The sequence below is a fragment of the Chiloscyllium punctatum genome, chromosome 5, assembly GCF_047496795.1.
Source record: "Chiloscyllium punctatum isolate Juve2018m chromosome 5, sChiPun1.3, whole genome shotgun sequence".
Lineage (NCBI taxonomy): Eukaryota > Metazoa > Chordata > Chondrichthyes > Orectolobiformes > Hemiscylliidae > Chiloscyllium > Chiloscyllium punctatum.
This window is the reverse complement of record NC_092743.1, coordinates 24,584,323-24,610,031: the sequence shown is the minus strand read 5'-3', so window position 1 is coordinate 24,610,031 and position 25,709 is coordinate 24,584,323. Positions and strand designations below refer to the sequence as shown.

Below are 25,709 nucleotides of genomic sequence, written 5' to 3'. Positions count from 1 at the left end.
TCACGAGTGAAGGGCTTATCCCCAAAATGTCGATTCTCCTGCTCTTCAGATGCTGCCTGAACTGCTGTGCTTTCCCAGCATCATACTCTCGACTCTGATCTCCAGCATTGCAGTCCTCACTTTGTCCTTGTAGAATCATAGAGTCATGTAGCACAGAAACAGACACTTCGGTCCAAACGTCCATGTTCACCATAATCCCAAACTAAACTAGTTCCACCTGTATATCTCTCCCAACATTTCCTATTTGTGTATTTGTCCAACTTTTTTTTAAAATGTGATTGTATCCACATCCACGACTTCCTCTGGAAGTTCATTCATACATGAACCACTCTCTGTGTGCAAAAAAGTTGCCTTCATGTGTTCTTTAAATCTTTTTCCTCTTCCCCTAGTCTTGAAATCCCCCACCATATGGTAAAAGACACTTGCCATTCACCTTATCTATACCCTTCATGATTTTATAAACCTCGATACGGTCATTTGTTGTCCTCCTACACTCCAGTAAAACTAATTCCAGTCTGTCCAGTCTCTTGTAAAACTCAAATCCTCCTTTCCCAGCAGCATCCTAGCTGAACCATCTCCAGCTTAATAATATCCTCCTTATAAAATAAAGTGTGGAACAAAGCTGTTTGACTGTTCAAGTTCGCTGCTTAGGGGGGAAAAAAGTATTATTTCTCACAACACCTGACAAATAAATTGCTTTATGTTGGAAGAAAGTACTATTTGAAGTGTAATCACTGTTGTAGTGTAAGAAACACTGCAGCTCATTTTCACATTGCAAATTCCCAGAAGCTGCAAGTGTGACCATGGCCAGATAATCTGCTTTTACGAAATTGATTAAGGGATAAAAATCAGCCAGCACATCAAAGATAACTGATGCCTTAACCAAAATACAGAACCTTCAGCCATTCAGTCCTCCTGAAGCACTGCACTAAAATGTCAGCCTTGACTTCTTTTCCTCTTTATCCTCACACCCCGGAGTGTGTCTTGAACCCAGAGCTTGTTGACTCAGCAGTGAGAGTGCCACCAACTGAGCCCACAGCTGACACCTACAAATGCAAGCACAAAACTGTGAATCTGAACTATAAACAAATGAAAAAAATATTGCAGGAAATTCTCAGCAGTTCCGACAGCATCTCTGGACAGAGGGAACAGAGCAGGGAATTGAGCATCCATCTTTTACAAAAATCTAAGGGTTTTGTGGTCACCTAGCTTTCTTTTAGATTCCAGACTTGCTTATTTAACTGAACTTATGCTCTTCAGATGCTGAGGTAGAAATCTAAAATGCGTCTGTATCACTGGTTTGGATTACTGCCTACAGCGCAAGTCTCTGACTTGTGTTTGCTTTTCTTCCAAGAGGAAGATTTAGAGATGCTAACACAAAGTAAAACAAGCAAAAATGTGATATAATAGGGTTTAATACCGATTGTGGCTAAGAAAATATGCCCTTTTTAACTTTTTAACGGTGCAATATTTTATGGTACTTGGGGACAAAGTTGCCTTCTCTGCCTCCTGCACATTTTTTCAACACCAGTTTACAACAATAATATCCATCTAATAACATTCCATCTTACCTGCCATCCTGTCTAGGCTTGGCAGGCTTCAATCCTGCCTTCAAACTGATCAGAACGGTGCTCATTGACAACCCAATGATTGTCCTTTGTTCACCCCTTGTTGTGCTTCATAGCCTTCCCATGAATACAAAGTTGACCTGTTCCTCAGAAACTCAACTGTGAGTAAGACAACTTTAAGCTTACCTAGAAGTTGAATAAGCTGCTGACTTTGGATGTCTTCTTTATGAATTTTCTTTTCTTTGTCTAAAAAATGCTTTTGCTTCCAAAAGAGTCTTCACCATCTCAGATGAGGTTGTATCAGGTTCAGCAATCCTTGGGAGCTTGTCACAGAACTTGAACTTGATATCCAGACTCCAACCTGAAGCTTTCAGAATATCTATGTCACACTTCCTTTGACTGCCATAAGAGCACACTCCAAGATCAAGCTCTCCAAAGAAGATTCACATTGATCAGTGAGTGTCACATGTTCCTAGCTGCAGCCCCAGCTCAGGACATCTCGCTATACTGCGGATACTTCGCAAGCTTGATAGGGGCGCACACCTCAAAGTTTGATATTTCATCCATTCATCTGATCTTCAGAAGCTTCTGAAGCCATCTTAATGTCACTGGTTGAGTTTTTTCACAAGGTGTGCAATCACTATGTCATGAATGCATAGTACAGAATTGGCAGGGTTACTGCTGCACAGACACTTGTGTGAGATAGATTAATCCTCATCATTCCTACATTTGATGTCCAAACTCTGCTGAAGGCTACATTTCTGTTGGCACAATTCTTGCGTACATCTTGTCCTCAATGTAGATCGTTTCAGGCTGTGCTGCCAAGATCCATGAGCCTAGCCACTCCTGACAGACATTATTCATGGGTTGAGACCTTGGACTTAAGACAGGCCTTTCCTGGAGGATGCTGGTATATTACTTCAAATTCCATTGCACTGACTGTAAGACAAAGTTCATGAAGTTGACAGCTTTCAACTGAGAAAAAAGATGGTTCTTCTACAATGCTCACTGTTGACAATAGGTTGATGTGCATGAAGAGAAATGAAGGAGTAGTTTGAGAGAGATGTGTAATTGTCAGCCTCCTGCCAGCTGATTAGTATTATTAATTATATTCTCTTCAAATATCTAATTAGTGTCTTATCATATCAAAATACCTGAAAGCACTCCACACAATGAATTCCTCTTGCTTCACAATATCTTCTGATCTGTTCCAATGCTGTCCCAAAGACAGCAATGTGCTGAATTTGTTTTTATTCCTGGTCATGATAGATGGTGGGATGTTAAGATGGTTCACTGCTCTCTTCAAATAACATCATAGGATTTTTAATATCAACTTTTTAAAAATTGATACTGAACAATTGTGTCTGAATGAAAGCTCCATCTGGTTTATTAGTCATGCTTAGGGAATGCAAACTCCTTTCTTACCTAGGTAAAAACAATGACTGCCGATGCTGGAAACCAGAGTTTATATTGGAGTAGTGCTGGAAAAGCACAGCAGTTCAGGCAGCATCCGAGAAGCAGTAAAATCAACGTTTCGGGCAAAAGCCCTTCATCAGGAATACAGGGCTTTTGCCTGAAACGTCGATTTTACTGCTTCTCGGATGCTGCCTGAACTGCTGTGCTTCTCCTTTCTTACCTGGTCTAGCCTACAAGTGACTCCAGACTCACAGCAATGTGGTTAATTCTTAACTATCCACTTCAATGGCCTTGCAAACTGCTCTGCTGTATGGATTCTTAAGAAGTTTCATAAAAATAATGAAACTGGATGGACCACTGAGGCACTGGAAATGACAATAACAAACTCATCCATGTTGACTTTGTAAAGTTCTCCCTGTAGCTCATGACAGAATTGGGAGAATTGTTTGATAGACCAGTCAAGCTACGGCTTAATATAATCATACTTTCACAATCATCCATTAAACACAACGGCCCAGACACCGTCATCACCATCCCTCTGTATGTAATGTTCCACCAATAGGACAGGCCAATTAGAGGTGATAGCACTATGCCTTATAGTGAGGAGGGAGTTGATTTGTGAATCCTCAACATTGACTCCAGAATCCATGACATCTCATGGAATCAGGTCCCTCGTGATCAAGGGAACTGCTTGCTAATGACCACATACTATTGTCCCTCAGCTGATGAAACAGTAGGGAGCACTGAGGTACTCTGGGTTGGGACTTGAACAAGTGTATCAACAAGAGTGGCTTGGCATAGCTGGTTGGATCCTGAAGGACAGACTGCTAGGCTGAGTCTGTGGCAAGAAGTGAAGAAACCAATAGGAAGGAAAAATATGCTAGATCTCATCCTCCCCAATCTGCCTGTGACATTACATCTGCCATGAGCGTATCAGCTGACTGACCACCACCACAACCCTTGTGTCAACACAGTCTTGAAACAATGTCCTTCATGTTGTGTGATACTATCACTATGCTAAGTGGAGCAGACTTTGAACAGATTAAGTAACTCAAGACTGGGCATCCAACAAGTGCTGTAGCCTATCAACAAGAGCAGAATCGTACTCCAGCTCAATCTGCAACCCTATGGCCTCGCATATCCCCCACTCAACCATTACCATCAACCCTGGTTTGATGGAGAGAGCAGGAGGCCATACCAGGAGCATCAACTAAAAATTAGGTGTCAATCTGGTGCATTCACTACATGCCAAAGAAAATAAGCAGCTGGTGAGAGAATGGTCTAAATTATTCCACAATGAATGGATCAGAGCTAAACTTTACAGTCCCGCCACTTCCAGTCATGAATGATGGAAGACAACTAAACATTTAATTGGACGACCAAGCTCCATAACTTCCCCATCTTCAAAGATAAGGCTGAAGAATTTGCAACAGTCTTTAGCCAGAAGTGCCAGTGGATAATCCATCTTGACTTCCTCCAGCAGTCCTCGACATCACAGATGCCATTCCTTAGCCAATTTGATTCACTCGACATGATATCATGTCGAGTGGAGGCATTGGACGCTACACCAGATGGATCCTACCCTCTAGAAACACAAAATGGTAAATATATTAGAACTCTACCTTCTGTTCCCCGCAGGCACTCACAATCCTGACTTGGAAATATGGATCATAATCCTGGAACTTCATCTATAATGGTGCTGTGGGTCTACCTGCAGCAGTTCAAGAAGACAGCTCACCACCACCTTCTCAATAGTGGTAGATAATAAATGCTGAATTAGCCAGTGAAATTCAAAACATTAGAAGTTCAACTTTTTTTTTAACTCCTGGAGAATCTTCCATAACATTGTGGAACTGCATGTTTGCTTTTGTTCTTTTTTTAAAATTTCCATCCTTCTACCAATAGAAAGAATATAAAAGCAGGCTGCCTAATGTGCTTTCTCCAGGCAATGAGCGAGATGTGGGGGGTTGGTACATCTTATTTAGTCCTCTCTCAGTATGTGCTGATCCTTATTTGAATCTGAGTCTGTGCCAGGTTTTCTGATTTAAGCTCAGTCGGGGCAGTGCTGCTTCTGTGCATCACAGAATACCTCAAAGTGTGGAGGGGGGACAAAGAGAAGCAGGTAGCTTTCATCTAAACAGACAATGCTAGATGTCAAGAAATTCTGCTTTGATGAAGTACCAAAGACTGCAGTAATGTATCTGAACCTCCACTTAAGTCAATAGAATTAGTCGAAAGGAAACAATCAGAAAATCTAGATCTTGGAACCACAGGGACTACAGATTAAGGCATTTCAGTCTTGTATCTATTGTTTACTCTGTGAAAGAGATTCCAATTCATCCCCCTCCCCGCTGCCTTAACTCCATTGCTCCACAAGTGATTTTCCTTTATAAGTGGAAATCCAATTCCATTTTGAAAATGCCGTACTCTGTTCTGTGATATTAATGTACAGGTTGGAATGAGCAGAATATGGGGGCTCCCTGATTTTTAGCCATCTTTCCTGCTAACCTTCACAATGGAGAAAAATGAACCCTTCATTAAAAATGACCTTTGTATTCCACTTTGGTTTTGTTGCTTAACTGGATTTGCAAAAAGAGGGAGTGCGTACATTTTTAATCAGCAGTATCCCCGTCAGTTGTATTGTCAGTTGCATGACAGGTTTGGGTAGGATAATTACCAAGTGAAATCGTACAATGAGATCTGTCAGTTTAATTCAGTGCTGCTTGTCTCTGACAGCTCTTCTGCCAGAAAAGAACAAATATATGTGCTGTGGTTCTGACATTTTTGCCTTGAAGTTACTTCTCATGGAAATCCCCACTGCATTTGCCTCTTGTAATTTACATATCTGTAAAAATGGTCATGGCAAGGTTAGCATAATTATTAAACTGATCTGAATCCCTCATCCACCCCTTTCTGAAATATTTCAATTGCAAAAGAGATCCTGTGGGCAACTTTTTTGTACTCTGCCATTTTTCTTCCCCTTTTCAATGGTCAGTTTGGCTCAGTTGGTAGCAGTGCAATTTCTCAGCCTTTGAGTATTTTTTTTTGCGAAGACTGAAATGTATAGTCACAGGATGATGTTCCAGTGTGGAATTGAATGGTTGTGATGCCTGATGTATTAGGTACATAGGCATGGGTAGATGCAACACAGAAGAAGGGACTTCTGCTGTTTATGTATATGCTGGCTCTTTGGTAAGAAAAAGGAATATTGCAATGTACTTTATGGAGAGTAGCAATCTCAGAAAGGAAATCTTGATTAGAGTGGCACTGGAAAAGCACAGCAGGTTAGGCAGCATCCAAAGAGCAGGAAAATCTAGATCTTGGAACCAAACGAACTACAGATTAAGGCATTTCAGTCTCGTGTGTCTATGTTGACTCTGTGAAAGAGATTCCAATTCATCTCACTCCCCCAATTCTTAACTCCATTGCTCCACAAGTGATTTTCCTTTATAAGCAGGAAATCTGTTAACCTTACCCAGTCTGTCTTACCTGTGACTCCAGACGCACACAATTAGTTAACTTGTTAACTGCACTCTAAAAAGTCATTCAGTTCAAGAGGATTGAAAGAGCAACAAATGCTGTCCTTGTCAGCAATAAAAGCAAAGTAACTTATTTTGCAAGGAGTATTGTAAGGTTGGAGGCCTGTGACCAGTGGAGTGCCACAAGGATCAGTGCTAGGTCCACTACTTTTCGTCATTTATATAAATGATTTGGATGTGAGCATAAGAAGTATAAGAGTAAGTTTGCAGATGACACCAAAATTGTAGGTGTAGTGGAGAGCGAAGAAGGTTACCTCAGATTACAATGGGATCTTGATCAGATGGGCCAATGGGCTGAGGAGTGGCAGATGGAGTTTAATTCAGATAAATGCAAGGTGCTGCATTTTGGGAAAGCAAGTCTTAGCAGGACTTATACACTTAATGGTAAAGTCCTAGGGAGTGTTGCTGAACAAAGAGACTTTGGAGTGCAGGTTCATAGCTTCTTGAAAGTGGAGTCACAGGTAGATAGGATAGTGAAGAAGGCGTTTGGTATGCTTTCCTTTATTGGTCAGAGTATTGAGTACAGGAGTCGGGAGGTCATGTTGCGGCTGTACAGGACATTGGTTAGGCCACTGTTGGAATATTACGTGCAATTCTGGTCTCCTTCCTATCAGAAGGATGTTGTGAAACCTGAAAGGGTTTAGAAAAGATTTACAAGGATGCTGCCAGGGTTGGAGGATTTGAGCTATAGGGAGAGGCTGAACAGGCTGGGGCTGTTTTCCCTGGAGTGTTGGAGGCTGAGGGGTGACCTTATAGAGGTTTGTAAAATCATGAGGGGCATGGATAGGATAAATAGACAAATTCTTTTCCCTGGGGTCGGGGAGTCCAGAACTAGAGGGCATAGGTTTAGGGTGAGAGAGGAAAGATATAAAAGAAATGTAAGGGACAACGTTTTCACGCAGAGGGTGAAGAGTGTATGGAATGAGCTGCCAGAGGAAGTGGTAGAGGCTCGTACAATTACAACATTTAAGAGGCATTTGGAAGGGTATATGAATAGGAAGGGTTTGGAGGGATATGGACTGGCTGCTGGCAGGTGGGACGAGATTGGGTTGGGGTATCTGGTCGGCATGGACAGGTTGGACCGAAGGGTCTGTTTCCATGCTGTACATCTCTATGATTCTAAGTATTCTTCCTTGCAATGGGAGCCCTCTCCACTTATCAAATGAATGCGAGGTTTGGAAATAAGCAAGCATTCTCATAGTATTATCTCATAAGATGCTATTACACAGCTCTGGAAGAAGTGGGAGTTGAACCCAGGCTTCCTGATTCAAAAATAGGGATACTACCACTGTACCATTCTCCTACATGAGAGATCATCTAAATGAGGTACCAGCACTGTTTCACTCAGGTGTCTTGGCTTCATATTTCTCACAGTGTTGGTGAGGTCATCACTCCCTGATTGAGAGTGATTCATTCGAGATAATTGACTAATAGTTCTCTGATGCATTTTATCAGCTGCTTAATCTGCAATGACCCTCTGTTCCAAGGAAGGTGGTTTACCTACAGTGGTCAACTACTGCACATCATCTTGTGGAAGGCTGCCAGATCTGCTAATTTTCCCTCATACTTTCAATGTTGAGTTTTGAGGCTTGCAGGTTTTGTTTTGAAACAGAAAATGTGCTATCCTTGATTTTGCATAGCTTAGGCAGTTATGATGACAGCTAAGTGCCAGAGATTCCACCATAACGGATATGTAGATATCTACAGTGTGTCCAGGATAGGAAATGAAGTGCTCTCCTGTTCAGGGGGGTCAGGATTGGAGATCACCAGTGAGTTTGTGCCCTGTGCATTTTCTAGCGATTGTAGATTCAGAAGGCAGATCAGCCAACCTCTCATTGAATGGCAGAGCAGATTAGTGGGGCTGATTGGCCTGCTCATATTTCTATGTTTTTGATGCATTTACTCATGAGGTTTGAATGAATTTTGAATGTCAGAATTTCAGATGGATAGACTTTCTGACATGCTAACGTTAAATCCAGTGCTAAAATAATGTGCCCCACAGGACGTGTAATGTGATTTTCATCTCACTGTTGGAAGCAGTTATTGAACCAGTTCTTTGAGTCAACAGATATCTGCATTGAAATTAGTAATAACCTTTATTAAATGGAATAAAATAAGTTCTTTTGCAAGCCTTGTGATTTTCACGCAGGCTGCAATTTTCAATTTTGCAAAGAGCAAACAGATTGTCTTCAAGAGACTGCATCTCGGAAACACAATTTGAATGAACAGTACTGGAGACTAGCAGGATGAATAGTGTGATTAAAATAAAAGCTCAAAATTCAGCTGATTAAACGTCTGGTTGGCAGCTCTAGAAAGCACTTAGCCATATTATTTTGGGCACACTCAGTTAATTGAGTATTAATTTCAGTATATCCCAAATTGTTGGGAAATATGCAAAGGAAATATTTTCTGCAACCTCCTGAAAACAACAAAATCTGTTTCAACAAAGAACAACTTTAATTGAACTTTTGCTTAATGCACTATTATGCTCGGTTGTACAAGCAGATACTTGTTCACTCCTTCCTTGGTTTCAAGTGATATATCAGTTCGTTGTTCCATTGGGTTACATTGATGCTGAAATTATTTTGCCGCCTTTTTCAGACTCAGAATGGTACCAGAGGACTTGAGAAGTCTGAGTGCTGCAATCTTGTTCTAAAAAGCATGTAAAGACAAGCCTATCCGCTACAGGCAGCCAGTTTAACCTTGATGGTCGGGAACTTTCTGACATATTTAATGGCCAGTTGGCCATTTTAGGATGGAGATGGGAAAGACCTGTTTCAGAGAAGTACCGGCCAATTGGAGATCAACCCTTTTCAGAACTTTGGGCCAGGAATCGAGAGTGAAGCAGAATAGGTGGGTGTCTGGGGCATAAGAGCATTTTACTGCAGATGCTGGAATTTGTGCTGAAAACAAAAAAGAATGCTGGAGATCACAGTGGGTCAGGCGACATCTCTGGAGGGAAAGCAAGCTAACGTTTTGAGTCTAGATGCCTTCATCAGACCTTACATGAAGTCTGGAGGGCCAGCATTTATACAGTTGTTGGGGTTGGAATGCTGTGGGGGTGGGGCACAAAAGGTTGCTGATAACGTAGATTAAATGGTTGGAATGTGAGAATGGCAGAACAAGAGTGTGTCCAACTGCCAAACTGGAAAAAAAAGATAGTCCCACTGGAGTGAGGGAAAGGAAGAGAGGACATGGTGACAGAAAATGTAGTAAGTAAAACTAAAGGGAAGGGAAAGAATGGGAATTGGTTCACAATTTGAAGGTATTGAACTCAACATTAAGTCCAGAAGGTTGTAAAGTGCCTAATCTGAAGATGCCATGCTGTTCTTCCAGTTGACGCTGTGATACGATGGAGTATTGCAGCTTGTTGAGACTAGAGAATTGGGTATGTGAGATGGATGCTGTGTTAAAATGCCAGGCTATGAGAAGGTCAGGGTCACGCTTGCACACAGACTGGAGGTGTTCCACAAAGCGGTCACCCAGGCTGTATTTGGTTCTTCCAGTGTAGAGTAGAACATATTGGGTGCAGCGAATACAATACACAAGATTGGAGGAAGTACAGGTGAAATGCTGCTTCATCTGGAAAAACTGTTTTGACCCTTGGATGGTGAGGAGGGAGAGGGTGAAGAGATAGGCGTTGCAGCTTCTGCGGTTGCATGGGACAGTGCCATGGGAAGGGGTGTGGTGTTGGTGGTCACTGAGGAATGGACTAGGCTGGCCTGGAGGGAACAGTCTCTGCAGATGGGGAGTGAAGGTAAGATGTGTTTGGTGGTGGCATTCTGCTGGAGTTATAGGAAATGGCAGAAGATGATCCTTTGAAAGTGGAGGCTGATGGGATGAAAAGTGAGGACAAGGGAGTCCTGATGATGATGTTGTGAGTGATGGGAAAGGGCAAGGGCAGAAGCACAGGTGATAGGTTGGTTCTGATTGAGGGCGCTATCAATGACAGTGGGCAGGAAACAATGGTTATGGAAGAAACAAGCCATGTCAGCAGTGCAGTTTGGAAGGTGGCATAGTCAGAACAGAAATGATGTCGGCAAAGGAGCTGGAGAATGGCATGGAAACATTGCAGGATGTGGGGTATGAAGAGCTGTAGTGAAGGTAGCTGTGTGAGTCGGTGCTTTGTAGTGGATGGCAATGGACAGTATATTCCCTCAAATGGAGGAGAGATGAAGTAGAGGAAGGAGAGTGTCAGATATAGATTATGTGACATTCACAGAGGGCTGGAAACTGGAGGCAACATCAACAAATTTTCAAGATCCAGTTTGGAGAATAACACTTGCGACTAGGGTGCCCTATCAAGTGCCAAGCTGGCAAACTCCATTGAGCAGTGGGGATGGTGCAGGTGAAGGAGGTGGATAGCTGGGGTTTGAGAGGCTGTGGTGGGAAAGCAACCTGTGGTTGGGGGCTTCTGTGAGCGTGGGAGAACTGTTATTGGGAGAACCTACCTCATACTGGCATAATGTTCACATTTAAGGACCACCATTGGTCACTGAGAGCAGGGATAGAAGAAGAGGTGACAGGCTGCCTGATTTAGTGTGCTCTATCTGCCTTCAGATCTGTTTGCAGGCTAGTGTCTAATCCCTTGTGATGATTTGGGACAAAATTAATTGTCACTTAAGCAATTGTGGTCTAAATAAGGAAAGCCAGCACATATTTGTTTTAACAAAACTGAGCTTTTGATAAGGGAGTAAAGAGGGTTGATGAGGGTAATGGTGGTGTGCATTGACTTCCCAAATGCACTTGATAAAGTGTTGCTCAACACATTTGTAAGCTAATTTATAGCCCATGGAAGAAAAAGGACAGTAGTGATCTAGGCACCAAATTGGCTGAGTGACAGGCAATAGAGAGTCATAGTTAATGGAGTTTTTTTCCCAGACTAGAGGAACCTATAGTGGTTGCATATCAATGACATAGACTTAAATGTACAGGACACAGTTTCAAAATGTGAGTTGCTTCAAAACTTAGAATTATTGTGACCTGTGAGGAATTTAATGTAGACTGCGCAACTGCAAAAATAACCTATTCAGTCCGAGTCTGCTCCATCACTCAGTGGGATCATGGCTGATCTGATAGTCCTTAACTCTGCTTTCCTGCTTTTTTGCCATAGAACTTAGACAATAGACAATAGACAATAGACAATAGATGCAGGAGTAGGCCATTCTGCCCTTCGAGCCTGCACTGCCATTCAATATGATCATGGCTGATCATTCCTAATCAGTATCCTGTTCCAGCCTTATCTCCATACCCCTTGACTCCACTATCTTTAAGAGCTCTATCCAATTCTTTCTTAAATGAATCCAGAGACTGGGCCTCTACTGCCCTCTGGGGCAGAGCATTCCACACAGCCACCACTCTCTGGGTGAAGTAGTTTCTCCTCATCTCTGTCCTAAATGGTCTACCCCGTATTTTTAAGTTGTGTCCTCTGGTTCGGCACTCCCCCATCAATGGAAATATGTTCCCTCCTGCCAGAGTGTCCAGTCCTTTCATAAGCCTATATGTTTCAATCAGATCCCCTCTCAGTCTTCTAAACTCAAGGGTATACAAGCCCAGTCGCTTCAGTCTTTCCGTGTAAGGCAATCCTGCCATTCCAGGAATTGACCTCGTGAACCTACGCTGCACTCCCTCAATAGCCAGAATGTCTTTCCTCAAATTTGGAGACCAGAACTGTACACAGTACTCCAGGTGTGGTCTCACCAGGGCCCTGTACAGCTGCAGAAGCACCTCTTTGCTTCTATACTCAATCCCTCTTGTTATGAAGGCCAGCATGCTATTAGCCTTCTTCACGACCTGCTGTACCTGCATGCTTGCCTTCATTGACTGGTGGACAAGAACACCCAGATCTCTCTGAACAGCCCCTTTACCTAATTTGATACCATTGAGGTAGTAATCTGCCTTCCTGTTCTTGCCACCAAAGTGGATAACCAGACATTTATCCACATTAAACTGCATCTGCCCACTCACCTAACTTGTCCAGATCACCCTGTAATCCCCTAACATCCTCATCACATTTCACCCTACCACCTAGCTTTGTGTCATCAGCAAATTTGCTAATGTTATTGCTGATACCATCTTCTATATCATTTACATATATTGTGAAAAGCTGCGGTCCCAGCACGGATCCCTGCGGTACCCCACTGGTCACTGCCTGCCATTTCGAAATGGAGCCGTTAATCACTACCCTTTGTTTCCTATTAGCCAACCAATTCTCTATCCAATCTAGTACTTTGCCCCCAATCCCGTGCGCCCTAATTTTACTCACTAACCTCTTGTGTGGGACTTTATCAAAAGCTTTCTGAAAGTCCAGGTACACTACATCCACTGGATCTCCCTCGTCCATCTTCCGAGTTACATCCTCAAAAAATTCAAGAAGATTAGTCAAGCATGATTTCCCCTTCATAAATCCATACTGACTCTGTCCTATCCTGTTACTATTATCCAGATGTGCCGTAATTTCATCCTTTATAATAGACTCCAGCATCTTTCCCACCACTGAGGTCAGACTAACTGGTCTATAATTTCCTGCTTTCTCCCGCCCACCCTTCTTAAAAAGTGGCACAACATTAGCCGCCCTCCAATCCTCAGGAACCAACCCCGATTCTATTGAACTCTGGAAAATAATCACCAGAGCATCCACGATTTCCCGAGCCACCTCCTTCAGTACCCTGGGATGCAGGCCATCAGGTCCCGGAGACTTATCAACCTTCAGACCTAACAGTCTCTCCAACACCAAATCCTGGCAAATAGAAATTCCCTTAAGTTCAGGTCCTTCAGCCACTGTTACCTCAGGGAGATTGCTTGTGTCTTCCCCAGTGAACACAGATCTGAAGTACCCATTTAATTCCTCTGCCATTTCTTCGTTCCCAGTAATATATTCCCCTGCTTCTGTCTTCAAGGGCCCAATTTTTGTCCTAACCATTTTTTTGCCTTGGACATACCTAAAAAAGCTTTTACTATCCTCCTTTATATTCTTGGCCAGTTTACCTTCGTACCTCATTTTTTCTCTGCGTATTTCCTTCTTACTAATCCTCTGTTGTTCTTTTAAAGCTTCCCAGTCCTCCGTTTTCCCGCTTATCTTCGCTAAGTTATACTTTTTCTCTTTTAACCTTATATGTTTCTTTACTTCCCTTGTCAGCCACGGTCGCCCATGTCTCCTCCTGGGATCTTTCTTCCTTTTCGGAATGAACTGATCCTGCATCTTCTGCATTATACACAGAAATATCCGCCATTGTTCCTCCACGGTCTTTCCTGTTAAGGTATTAAACCATTGAACTTTGGCCAGTTGCTCCCTCATAGCTCCATATTTCCCTTTATTCAACTGAAATATTGTCACTTCCGATTGTACCCACTCCCTCTCAAATTGCAGATTGAAGCTTATTGTATTATGGTCACTACTTCCCAATGGCTCCTTCACTTCGAGGTCACTGACCAATTCTGGTTCGTTACACAATACCAGATCCAGAATTGCCTTATCCCTGGTCGGCTCCAGCACCAGCTGCTCTAAAAATCCATCTCTGAGGCACTCCACAAAGTCTCTTTCTTGAGGCCCGATACCATTCTGATTCACCCAGTCTACCTGCATGTTAAAATCCCCCATAACAACTGTAGTAACATCTTTGCGACAAGCCAATTTCAGCTCCTGATTCAACTTACCTCCAACATCCAGACTACTGTTTGGGGGCCTGTAGATGACTCCCATGAGGGTCTTTTTACCCTTAGTGTTTCGAAGCTCTATCCACACTGACTCTACATCCCCTGACTCTAGGTCCGCCCGCGCAAGGGACTGAATATCCTCCCTTACCAACAAGGCCACCCCACCCCCTCTTAATTCTCAACTTAATTCTCTTACTGATTAAAAATCTGTCTATCTCAGTCTTGAATACAGTTAATAAGCCAACCTCCAAAGATCCAAAACATTCACATCTTTCTAAAGTGGGATGGCGACAGCTAAACACATACACCAGCTGAGATCTAACAAATGTCTCACACAAGGGATGTCGCCTTCTTGCTTTTGTATTTTATGCACATTTCATGAAACCGAGGACATAGTTCTAATTGCAGACAATCTCTCCAATTGTCCTACAGCCTTCAATAATTTGTGCTCAGGGCCCTCAACTCATGACCCTCTCCCCCTTCATTTTGTATTCTTTCACTGACCTTCCTATCTTGAGTATTAACTTTTTGTGTGGCATCTTATTAAATACTTATTGGGAATCCTAGAGTACTCCATCTTCCTTTTTAAAAGCAATTCCCCATTGATAAATTCATGTTTTCTCTGAAAATACAAGTAATTTCTAAGTGATTTGTTAGGACTTGATTCATAAAATCTCCAATATTTTTCCAACAAATAATGTTAGGGTAATTGGTCTGTGATTCCCTGTTTTCTCTCTCCTTTTAGAGTCAAAGAGATGTACAGCTTAAAAAAAGACCCTTCAGTCCAATTCATCCATGCCGACCAGATATCCAAACCTAATCACGTCCCACCTGCCAGCACCTGGCCCATATCGCTCTAAACTCCGCCTATTCATATACCCATCCAGATGCCTTTTAAATGTTGCAATTGTACCAGCCTCCACCACTTCCTCTGGCAACTCATTCCATACATGTATCACCATCTGCGTGAAAAAGTTGCCCCTTAGGTCACTTTTGTATCATTCCCCTCTCACCCTAAACCTATGCCCTCTCGTTCTGGACTCCCCCACCCCAGGGACAAGATTTTGTCTATTTATCCTATCCATGCCCCTCATGATTTTATAAACTTCTATAAGGTCACCCCCCAGCCTCTGATGCTCGAGGGAAAAAAGCCCCAGCCTATTCAACCTCTCCTTCCAGCTCAAATCCTCCAACCCTGACAACATCCTTATAAATCTTTTGAACCCTTTCCAGTTTCACAATATCCATTCGATAGGAAGGAGACCAGAATTGCACACAATATTCCAACAATGGCCTAACCAATGTCCTGTACAGCTGCAACATGATCTCCCAACTCCTGTACTCAAAACTCTGACCAATAAAGGAAAGCATACCAAATGCTTTCTTCACTATCCTATCTACCTGCAACTCCACTTTCAAAAAGCACTTGAACCTGCACTCCAATGTCTCCTTGTTCATCAACACTCCCCAGGACCTTACCATTAAATGTATAAGTCCTGCTAAGATTTGTTTTCCCAAAATGTAGCACCTCACATTTATCTAAATTAATGGCCATCTCCCACTTCTCAGCCCATTGGCCCATCTGGTCAAGATCCTGTTGTAATCTGAGGTAACCTTCTTCACTGTCCACTACACCTCCAATTTTGGTGTCACCTGCAAACTTACTAACTATACCTTTTATGCTCACATCCAAATCATTTATATAAATGACAAAAGGTTCTTGAACATTAGTGTTATGATTGCTAACTTCTAATCTAGTGGGCTGTTTAAGAATCTTGGAAGGAATTTGGGAAATCATAATGTTCCGTGTGCTACCTCTGCAACTACTTCTTTTAATATTTATCATGCAGTCTATTGGATAAATGAGAATTATTCAGCTTTATATTCACTTAATATATTCTGATATCCAGAAGGAAAAATATTGGATGTTACTGCTATTAATAGTCCCTTGGTGTACCCTTTATTTCAGGCATCACAGTATTCCAACAGTGGCCTAACCAATGTCCTGTACAGCCGCAACATGACCTCCCAACTCCTGTACTCAATACTCTGACCAATAAAGGCCCTTTATCTCAGGCATCTCAAGAGAAGACACAACGTATGTTCACCATCTTAGCTGTCCTCTGTCTCTAACACTTGTATGGCTATTTAAAATATGATTAAAGCTTTGATCATGTTTCATAATACAACTACAATTAACTCAATTCAGTCACTAATTAATTTGTCTGCACAGTAATAGTTTAAAAATGTGTTATATTAATGTTTATGTAATGGTAGTGTTAGATGTGACTATTTGAGGATAGCAGAGAAAGTTGATAATTGGCTTTATCAGGATATCAGTTCCTAATTTTTCACAAATGAGGAAGACACAATTATGCCAGTGGATAATGAGGTTGAATATCTTGCAGAGTCAATGTTTAATTACCTTTCGATTCATGTCATGCAGTGTTCAACACAGTCAGCTTAAATGAAAATATTTGGACTTGGCACTTCTGGTACCTGGGCAAAATAGTTTAGTTAAAAAGCTCACTCTGGAAGATTTGCATCTGCAGTAAATACACTTCAAAAGTTATTCATTGGCTGTAAAGCACTACACTACTGCAAGTTGTGTTCTGTCCATTTGAATAAAGGTTTAATGTTTATTTCATCATAATGAACTTAAAATATGAGTAATGTCACAAGGTTTTGGCTTTTGTTGATACAAATAGTGTAGCTGTGGTGAGTTTTGATGTAAAGTAGGTTTTTAAAAAAAATAATTCATTCACAGGATGAGGTCATCACTGACCTGGCAGCATTTATTACTCATCCCTGATTGCCCAGTGGACAGTTAGGAGGGAACCTAACTGTGGGTCTGGAGTCAACAAGGGTTACACCTGAAATGTCGAACTTCTCTACCTCCTGATGCTGCTCAGCTTGCTGTGTTCTTCCAGCCTCCTGCCTGTCTACTTTGGATTCCAGCATCTGCAGCTTTTTTTGTCTCCTTTCCTAAAGGGGCATCACTGAACCAGATGGGTTTTCCCCAGTATTCGTCAGTGGATTCATGGTCATGATTAGACTCTTAATACCAGATTTTTATTGAATTCAATTCCACCATTTGCCATGGCGGGATTTGAACCCGAGTCCAGAGAACATTATCACGATCAACAACAATAATACCACTCAGCCATCACCTCCCCGTATTGAAAATGGTGTTGAGTCACTTAGCACTATTCCAGTCATTCTCGTGATCCAGCAGCCAAAATCTTGCTTGGCAGCCATTATCCAGGTGGAATCCACGAGTAATTTTCACACACGGAAGCTGTTCACACACAGTGATCCATGAGCTAAGAATTTTTGTGTCTGTTTCATATGTTTCTCATTTAATTTGAGAATTATTCAATTTAAAAATAACACGCTGCAAAGGCTAAATGAGTTACGAGCAATTTATTGGCACATATGTCCAGAAAGATACAGTGAAAATTATTCTGTCACCACAATCAGGCACCAGTTACAAAAAGAATAGAAAGGAATGGAGTCCAGCTTCTGTACAATGAGTCTTTAAACACAGCTCCAGCCCTTCTGCAAGATCTCTGCAAGCTGCTCCAAGTCTCAAGGAATCCTGGCTCTGAGTACAGCAATAACAACCATGCTTCAGACATACTGCAACTAGGAGTCCCCTCCCCCGCTTCTGCCTCTGCCGCAGCCAAATGTTAGTTTGTTACAAAGTTCCTAAAATAAAAGTGACATTCATTAGCTAAAAGTATATGTCTTTACTCCCTTTTAATCTTTGTACACAGTATATTTATAAAGGTGAAAGTACATTCACCCTCAAGATAATTGCTGCTTGAGGTTTCCCTTTCTGAAGTAAATGCATTGAAACCTGAAGTCAGTTTCAGCTGTTGTGAGGGACCTTGTTGTCGAGTCGTCAGTTTGCTTGTACAGGTGAACTCAGCAGGTCGACGGGTTTTGCAAGTGGGAGTTTTTTCAATTTGTTTCTTGGTAGTTCTATAGTTGTAGGTTGCCTGAACTGTCTTGGTCGAATAGCAATTGATCTCCACTTTACTCCGTGAGCTGCTTTGGCTAAGAACCTTCTCTGATGATGTTTCAGTTTTCTTCTTGTCGTTTCCATTCAAAAATGCGTTTTCAGCCAGTCTTTAAACAGTTCAAGACCCAACTTGGTTGCTATCCCAAACTGTTGATCGATGTTTTCATTTATGTTTAGCCCACATTAGTGTCACATGTTGTCTTTTTACCAAGGTCGTCTCAACCAGTAACACACATGGTTCTCATTCTTTGCAGTTTTTCTTTCACCTGTGATCTGAATGTCCTTGCTTATAATAATTTGCCTGCTCGTGACCAAAGCTTTTCACTGTACTGAGGTACACGAAGCAGTAAATCAAATCAAATGTCTTATAATATCCTCTTCAGTGTACTGACTGGAAGAAGAATATGCACTTGGAGGTACAGCTCCCAAAGACAAGTCGTCTTGTTGATACTCTATTTGGAGAAAAAGGGGTGGCACAGTGGCTCAGTGTTTAGCTCTGCTGCCTCACAGCACCAGAGACCCAGGGCAACTGTGTGGAGTTTGCATATTCTCCCCTTATCTGCGTGGGTTTCCTCTGGGTGCTCTGGTTTCCTCCCACAATGTACAGGAGAGCGCTTTAGGGAACATCTCCGGGACACCCCCAGCAATCAACCCCACCGCCCCCGGCCAAACATTTCAGTTTCCCCTCCCACTCTGCTGATGACATGCAGGTCCTGGGCCTCCTCCACTGCCACTCCCTCACCACTCGACGCTTGGAGGAAGAACACCTCATCTTCTGCCTCAGAACACTTCAACCCCAGGGCATCAATGTGGACTTTACCAGTTTCCTCATTTCCCCTCCTTCCACCTTAACCCAGTTCCAACCTTCCATCTCAGTGCTGTCCTCATGACCTGTCCTACCTGCCAATCTCCCTTCCCACCAATCCACTCCCCCCTCCTGTCTGACCTATCACCTTCATCCCCACCTCCATCCACTCATTGTATTCTTGTCTACCTTCTCTTGAGCCCCACCCCCTCCCATTTATCTCTCCACCCCGGAGGCTTCCAGCCTCATTCCTGATGAAGGGCTTTTGCCCGAAATATAGATTTTCCTGCTCCTCGGATGCTGCCTGACCTGCTGTGCTTTTTCAGCACCATTCTAATCTTGACTCATGCTAAATTGCCCATAGTATTAGTGCATTAATCAGAGGGAAACAAGCCTGGGTGGGTTACTCTTCGGAGGGTTGGTGTGGACTGTTGGGCTGAACGGCCTGTTTCCACACTGTAAAGAATCTAACGTAATCTAATCTAATTTTCTTGTATGATAGCATGAAGATCAGAACAATAATTATTATATAAAGAACATAGAACAGTACAGTGCAGAACAGGCCCTTCGGCTCTCGATGTTGCGTCGACCTGTGAACTATTCTCAGCTCGTCCCTCTACACTATCCCAAAATCATCTTATTGTGCTTATCTAAGGATTGTTTAAATCTCTCTAATGTGGCTGAGTTGACTACATTAGCAGATAGGGCATTCCACGCCTTTACCACTCCCTGCGTAAAGAACATGCCTGTGACATCTGTCTTAAATCTATCACCCCTCAATTTGTAGTTATGGCCTCTTGTACAAGCTGACGTCATCATCCTAGTAAAAAAGACTTTCACTGTCTACCCTATCTAATACTCTGATCATCTTGTATGTCTCTATCAAATCCCCCCTTAGCCTTCTTCTTTTCAATGAGAACAGACCCAAGTCTCTCAGCCTTTTCTCATAAGACCTTCTCTCCAGACCAGCCAACATCTTGGTAAATCTCCTCTGCAACTCTTCAAATGCTTCCACATCCTTCCTGTAATGGGGCGACCAGAACTGTACACAATATTCCAAGTGTGGCCGCACCAGCGTTTTGTTTAGCTGCAGCATGATATTGCGGTTCCGGAACTCAATCCCTCTACCAATGAAACCTAACACACCGTATGCCTTCTTAACAGCACTATCCACTGGGTGGCAACTTTCAGGGATCTATGCACATGAACTCCAAGATCCCTCTACATATCCACACTACCAAGAATCTTTCCATTGACCCAGTACTCTGTCTTCCTGTTATTCTTCCCAAAGTGCATCACCTCACATTTGGCTGCATTGAACTCCATTTGCCACATCTCAGTCCAATTCTGCAGTTTATCCAAGTCCCCCTGCAACCTGTAACATTCTTCCAAACTGTCCAATACTCCACCAACTTTAGTGTCGTCTGCAAATTTATTAATCCATCCACCTATGTCTGCGTCAAGTCACTTATAAAAATGACAAACAGCAGTGGTCCCAAAACAGATCCTTGTGGCACACTACAAGTAACTGGACTCCAGACTGAATACTTTCCATCACCCACCACTCGCTGCCTTCTTTCAGAAAGCCAATTTCTAATCTAAACTGCTAAATCACCCTCAATTCCATGCCTCTTCATTTTCTCCATCAGCCTATCATGTGGAACCTTATCAAAGGCTTTACTGAAGTCCATGTATTGCACGTCAACCTCCCTACCCTCATCGACTTGCTTGGTCACCTTCTCAAATAATTCAGTGAGGTTTATGAGACACGACCTGCCCTTGACGAAACTCCATTTGCCACATCTCAGTCCAACTCTGCAGTTTATCCAATTCTCCTGCAACCTGTAACATTCTTCCAAACTGTCCAATACTCCACCGACTTTAGTGTCGTCTGCAAATTTACTAATCCATCCACCTAGGCCTGCGTCAAGTCACTTATAAAAATGACAAACAGCAGTGGTCCCAAAACAGATCCTTGTGGCACACTACTAGTAACTGGACTCCAGGCTCAATATTTTCCATCAACCACCACTCGCTGCCTTCTTTCAGAAAGCCAGTTTCTAATCCAAACTACTAAATCACCCCAATTCCATGCCTCTGCATTTTCTCCAACCCAAAGGCTTTACTGAAGTCCATGAATGCCACGTCAACTGCCCTACCCTCATCTACATGCTTGTTCACCTTCTCAAAAAATTCAGTGAGGTTTGTGAGACATGACCTGCCCTTGACGAAACCATGTTGACTATCTGAAATCAAATTGTGGCTTGCCAGATGATTATAAATCTTATCTCTTATAATTCTTTCCAAAACCTTTCCTACAACAGAAGTAAGGCTCACTGGCCTATAATTACCTGGGTCATCTCTGCTGCCCTTCTTGAACATTGGCACAACATTTGCAATCCTCCAGTCCTCAGGTACTAAACCTATCGACAATCTTGCTACCACAGCCACATTTGCTTCCTCAGTTCCTGCCTCCGTAACCAACTCATCCCACACGGACTCCGGACCACCTTTAAACCAGCAGATTTTGGACCCGAACAGGACAAACAGTACAGACTACAGATTCAAAAATACCAGCAACAGTTCTCCTTCAAGATCCTCCGCTCCACGCTTGCAGCATTGCGCCGTCACCTAACCTCTCTACAGTCAGCCCTGCCTCAGCTGAGGGCCACACTCTCTCAGAATTGCAAAGGACCCACTCTGTACTACATCCTCAGGAGAATTCATACTCTCAACAAACAATATTTCAATTCCATCTCAAACATCAAAAACTGTAAGTACAACAAACTTTTATCCACCCACCTTCATAACCAGCGCTTCTCAAACATTCCAGAAGATTCCCCTGGCCTCGGAATCTATTCTGCCATTAGCCATGCAGCTGCCACCCCCATGCTGATTGATGATGTCACTTCCGCCCCCATCATGGCCACTCCCACAACCACTTCCACCCCTCACAATTCCTCATGCATCACACGTGACATCACTTCTGCCCTTCACATCATCGCTGATGCCACATGCTCAGTGACTTCCGACACCCCTATTGCCGTGGTCACCACCACTTCCGCCCCCACCAACGCCACTCACCTGTATTCTGCTGACATGCCCCCCACAGACCCCACTGTCACTATACCCACCCCCCAGAACCCCGAGGGGAACACTACCCCTGCTCATGACTCCACCCCTCACCATCACACCCACTCCAGTTACAGGTTCCGCCCCCACTCCCAGCTCTACGCCCACACCAGAGGTAGCCATGGGCACACGTATGGGCCCCAGCTATGCCTGTCTCTTTGTTGGCTACATAGAGCAGTTGATCTTCCGTAATTACACCGTCAGCACTCCCCACCTCTTCCTCCGCTACATTGATGACTGCATTGGCGCCACCTCGTGCTCCCGCGAGGAGGTTGAGCAATTCATCAACTTCACCAACACATTCTACTCTGACCTTAAATTTACCTGGACCATCTCTGACACCTCCCTCCCCTTCCTGGACCTCTCCATCTCCATTAATGATGACCGACCTGACACTGACATTTTTTACAAACCCACTGACTCCCACAGCTACCTGGATTACACCTCTTCCCACCCTAACTCTTGCAAAAATGCCATCCCGTATTCCCAATTCCTCCGCCTCCGCCGGATCTGCTCCCAGGAGGACCAGTTCCACCACAGAACACACCAGATGGCCTCTTTCTTTAGAGACCGCAATTTACCTTCACACGTGGTTAAAGATGCCCTCCAATGCATCTCGTCTACATCCCGCACCTCCGCCCTCAGACCCCACCCCTCCAACCGTAACAAGGACAGAACGCCCCTGGTGCTCACCTTCCACCCTACCAACCTTCGCATAAACCAAATCATCTGCCGACATTTCTGCCACCTCCAAACAGACCCCTCCACCAGAGATATGTATCCCTCCCCACCCCTTTCCGCCTTCCGTAAAGACCGTTCCCTCCGTGACTACCTGGTCAGGTCCATGCCCCCCTACAACCCACCCTCCCATCCTGGCACTTTCCCCTGCCACCGCAGGAACTGTAAAACCTGTGCCCACACCTCATCCCTCACCTCTATCCAAGGCCCTAAAGGAGCCTTCCACATCCATCAAAGTTTTACTTGCACATCCACTAATATCATTTTTTGTATCCGTTGCTCCCGATGTGGTCTTCTCTATATTGGGGAGATTGGGAGCCTCCTATCAGAGCGCTTTAGGGAACATCTCCGAGACACCCGCACCAATCAACCACACCGCCCCATGGCCCAACATTTCAACTCCCCCTCCCACTCTGCCGAGGACATGGAGGTCCTGGGCCTCCTTCACCGCCGCTCCCTCACCACCAGACACCTGGAGGAAGAACGCCTCATCTTCCACCTTGGAACACTTCAACCCCAGGGCATCAATGTGGACTTCAACAGTTTTCTCATTTCCCCTTCCCCCACCTCATCCTAGTTCTAAACTTGCAGCTCAGCACTGTCCCCATGACTTGTCCGGACTTTTCCTACCTGCCTGTCTCCTTTTCCACCTCCATCCTCTCCTCCCTGACCTATCACCTTCATCCCCTCCCCCACTCACCCATTGTACTCTATGCTACTTTCTCCCCACCCCCACCCTCCTCTAGCTTATCTCTCCATGGTTCAGGCTCACTGCCTTTATTCCTGATGAAGGGCTTTGCCCGATACGTTGATTTCAAATCTCCTTGGATGCTGCCTGACCTGCTGTGCTCTTCCAACACCACTAATACAGAATCCTCGGATAACTCCCATCTGGCCCAGGGGACTTGTCTACTTTCACTCCTTCTTGAATTGATAACACCTGTGCGTAACTAACCTCGATCCTTTCTAGTCTAATATCTCATACCTCGTTCTTCTCCTCTACAATATTCTCCTTTTCCTGAGTGAACACCGATGAGAAATGTTCGTTTAGCACCTCTCCAATCTCCACAGGGTCCTCATTCAACTTCCCACTTCTGTCTTTGACTGGCCCTATTCCTACCCTAATCATCCTTTTATTCCTCACGTATCTAAAGAAAGCTTTAGGGTTCTCCTTCATTCTATTTGCTAAAGACTGCTCGTGTCCTCTCTTTGCTCTTCTTAACTCTCTCTTTAAATCCTTCCTAGCTGATCTGTAACTCTCCATTGCCTCATCTGTACCATCTTGCCTCATCAACACATAAGACTCCTTCTTCTTCTTAACAAGAGATGCAATTTTTGATTTAAACCACGGTTCCTCTACCTTTCACTTCCTGCCTGCCTGACAGGGATATACCTATCAAGGACACGCAATACATGTTCCCTAAGCCAGCTCCACATTTTGATTGTCTGCATCCCCTGCATTTTACTACCCCATTCTATGCATCCTAATTCTTGCCTAATCATATTATAGTTGCCCTTGCCCCATCGATAACTCTTGACCTGTGTCATGTACCTATCCCTTTCCTTCATTAAACTAAACGTAACTGAATTATGGTCAGTCTCTCCAAAGTGCTCACCTACAACAAAATTAAACACCTGGCCTAGTTCATTACCAAGCACCAGATCCAGTGTGGCCTCACCTCTTGTCGGCTCTTCGACATACTGTGTCACATACTCCTGTACACATTGGACAAAAACTGATCCATCTGACGTACTAGAGCGATAACATTTCCAATCAATGTTGGGGAAGTTAAAGTCCCCCATAATGACCACCCTGTTCCTTTCACACCTACCCAGAATAATTTTGCCAATCCTGTCTTTCACGTCCCTGGAACTCTGCGGAGGCCTCTTAAACACTCCAAGCAGTGTGACCTCTCCTCTCCTGTTTCTAACCTCAGCCCATGCTACCTCAGTAGATGAGTCCTCATCAAAAATTCTCTCAGCTACCATTATATTATCTTTGACTAACAAAGCCACGCCTCCACCTCTTTTACCACCTTGCCTGTTTTTAATGAAAGATCCAAACCCTGGAACCTGCAACATCCATTCCTCACCCTGCTCTATCCATGTTTCCGAAATGGCCATAACATCAAAGTCCCAGGTACCTATCCATGCTGCAAGCTCACCTACCTTATTTCGGATACTTCTGGCGTTGAAGTAAACACACTTCAAGCCAGTTTGCTGTCTGCCAGCACATTTCTGTGACCCTGAAATTCTGTCCCTGTCCTTCCTACTCTCATCCTCCTGTGCACTGTAACTACACCTCCGGTTTCCATCCACCTGCTGAGCTAGTTTAAACCCACCCGAATAGCACCAGCAAATTTACCACCCAGGATATTAGTACCCCTCTGGTTCAAGTGAAGACTGTCCTGTTTGTACAAGCCCCACCTTCCCCAAAATGAGCCCCAATTATCCAAAAACCTGAAACCCTCCCTCCTGCACGATCCTTGCAATCACGTGTTCAGCTGATACTTCTCTCTATTCCTTGCCTCGCTATCCCCATGGCACGGGTAACAAACCAGAGATAACAACTCTGTTTATTCTAGCTCTCAGCTTCCAGCCTAGCTCCCTAAAATCCTGCCTTACATCCCTATCCCTCTTTCTACCTATGTCGTTGGTACCTACATGGACAACGACTTGAGGCTGGTCACCCTCTCCCTTCAGGACCCCAAAGATACGATCTGAGACATCATAGACCCTGGTACCTGGGAGACAACACACCAAATGTGAGTCTCGTTCTTTCCCAACAAACTTTCTATCTGAGCCTCTAACTATTGAGTCCCCAATGACTA

At 43.7% G+C, this 25,709-nt stretch overlaps 1 protein-coding gene and 1 long non-coding RNA gene across 3 annotated transcripts in view; one reads left to right on the top strand and one right to left on the bottom strand.

Annotated features, from left to right (window-relative positions):
- The window catches only part of tsnare1 (T-SNARE Domain Containing 1), a 908,766-nt gene that overhangs the window by 388,124 nt on the left and 494,933 nt on the right, over window positions 1-25,709 (top strand). The window lies entirely within an intron of this gene.
- On the bottom strand, window positions 17,588-18,153 carry LOC140476733 (uncharacterized). Its single transcript, XR_011960580.1, has 2 exons — window positions 17,985-18,153; window positions 17,588-17,887 (listed from the first exon to the last, which is right to left on the bottom strand). It is a non-coding gene; the product is annotated as an uncharacterized lncRNA (long non-coding RNA).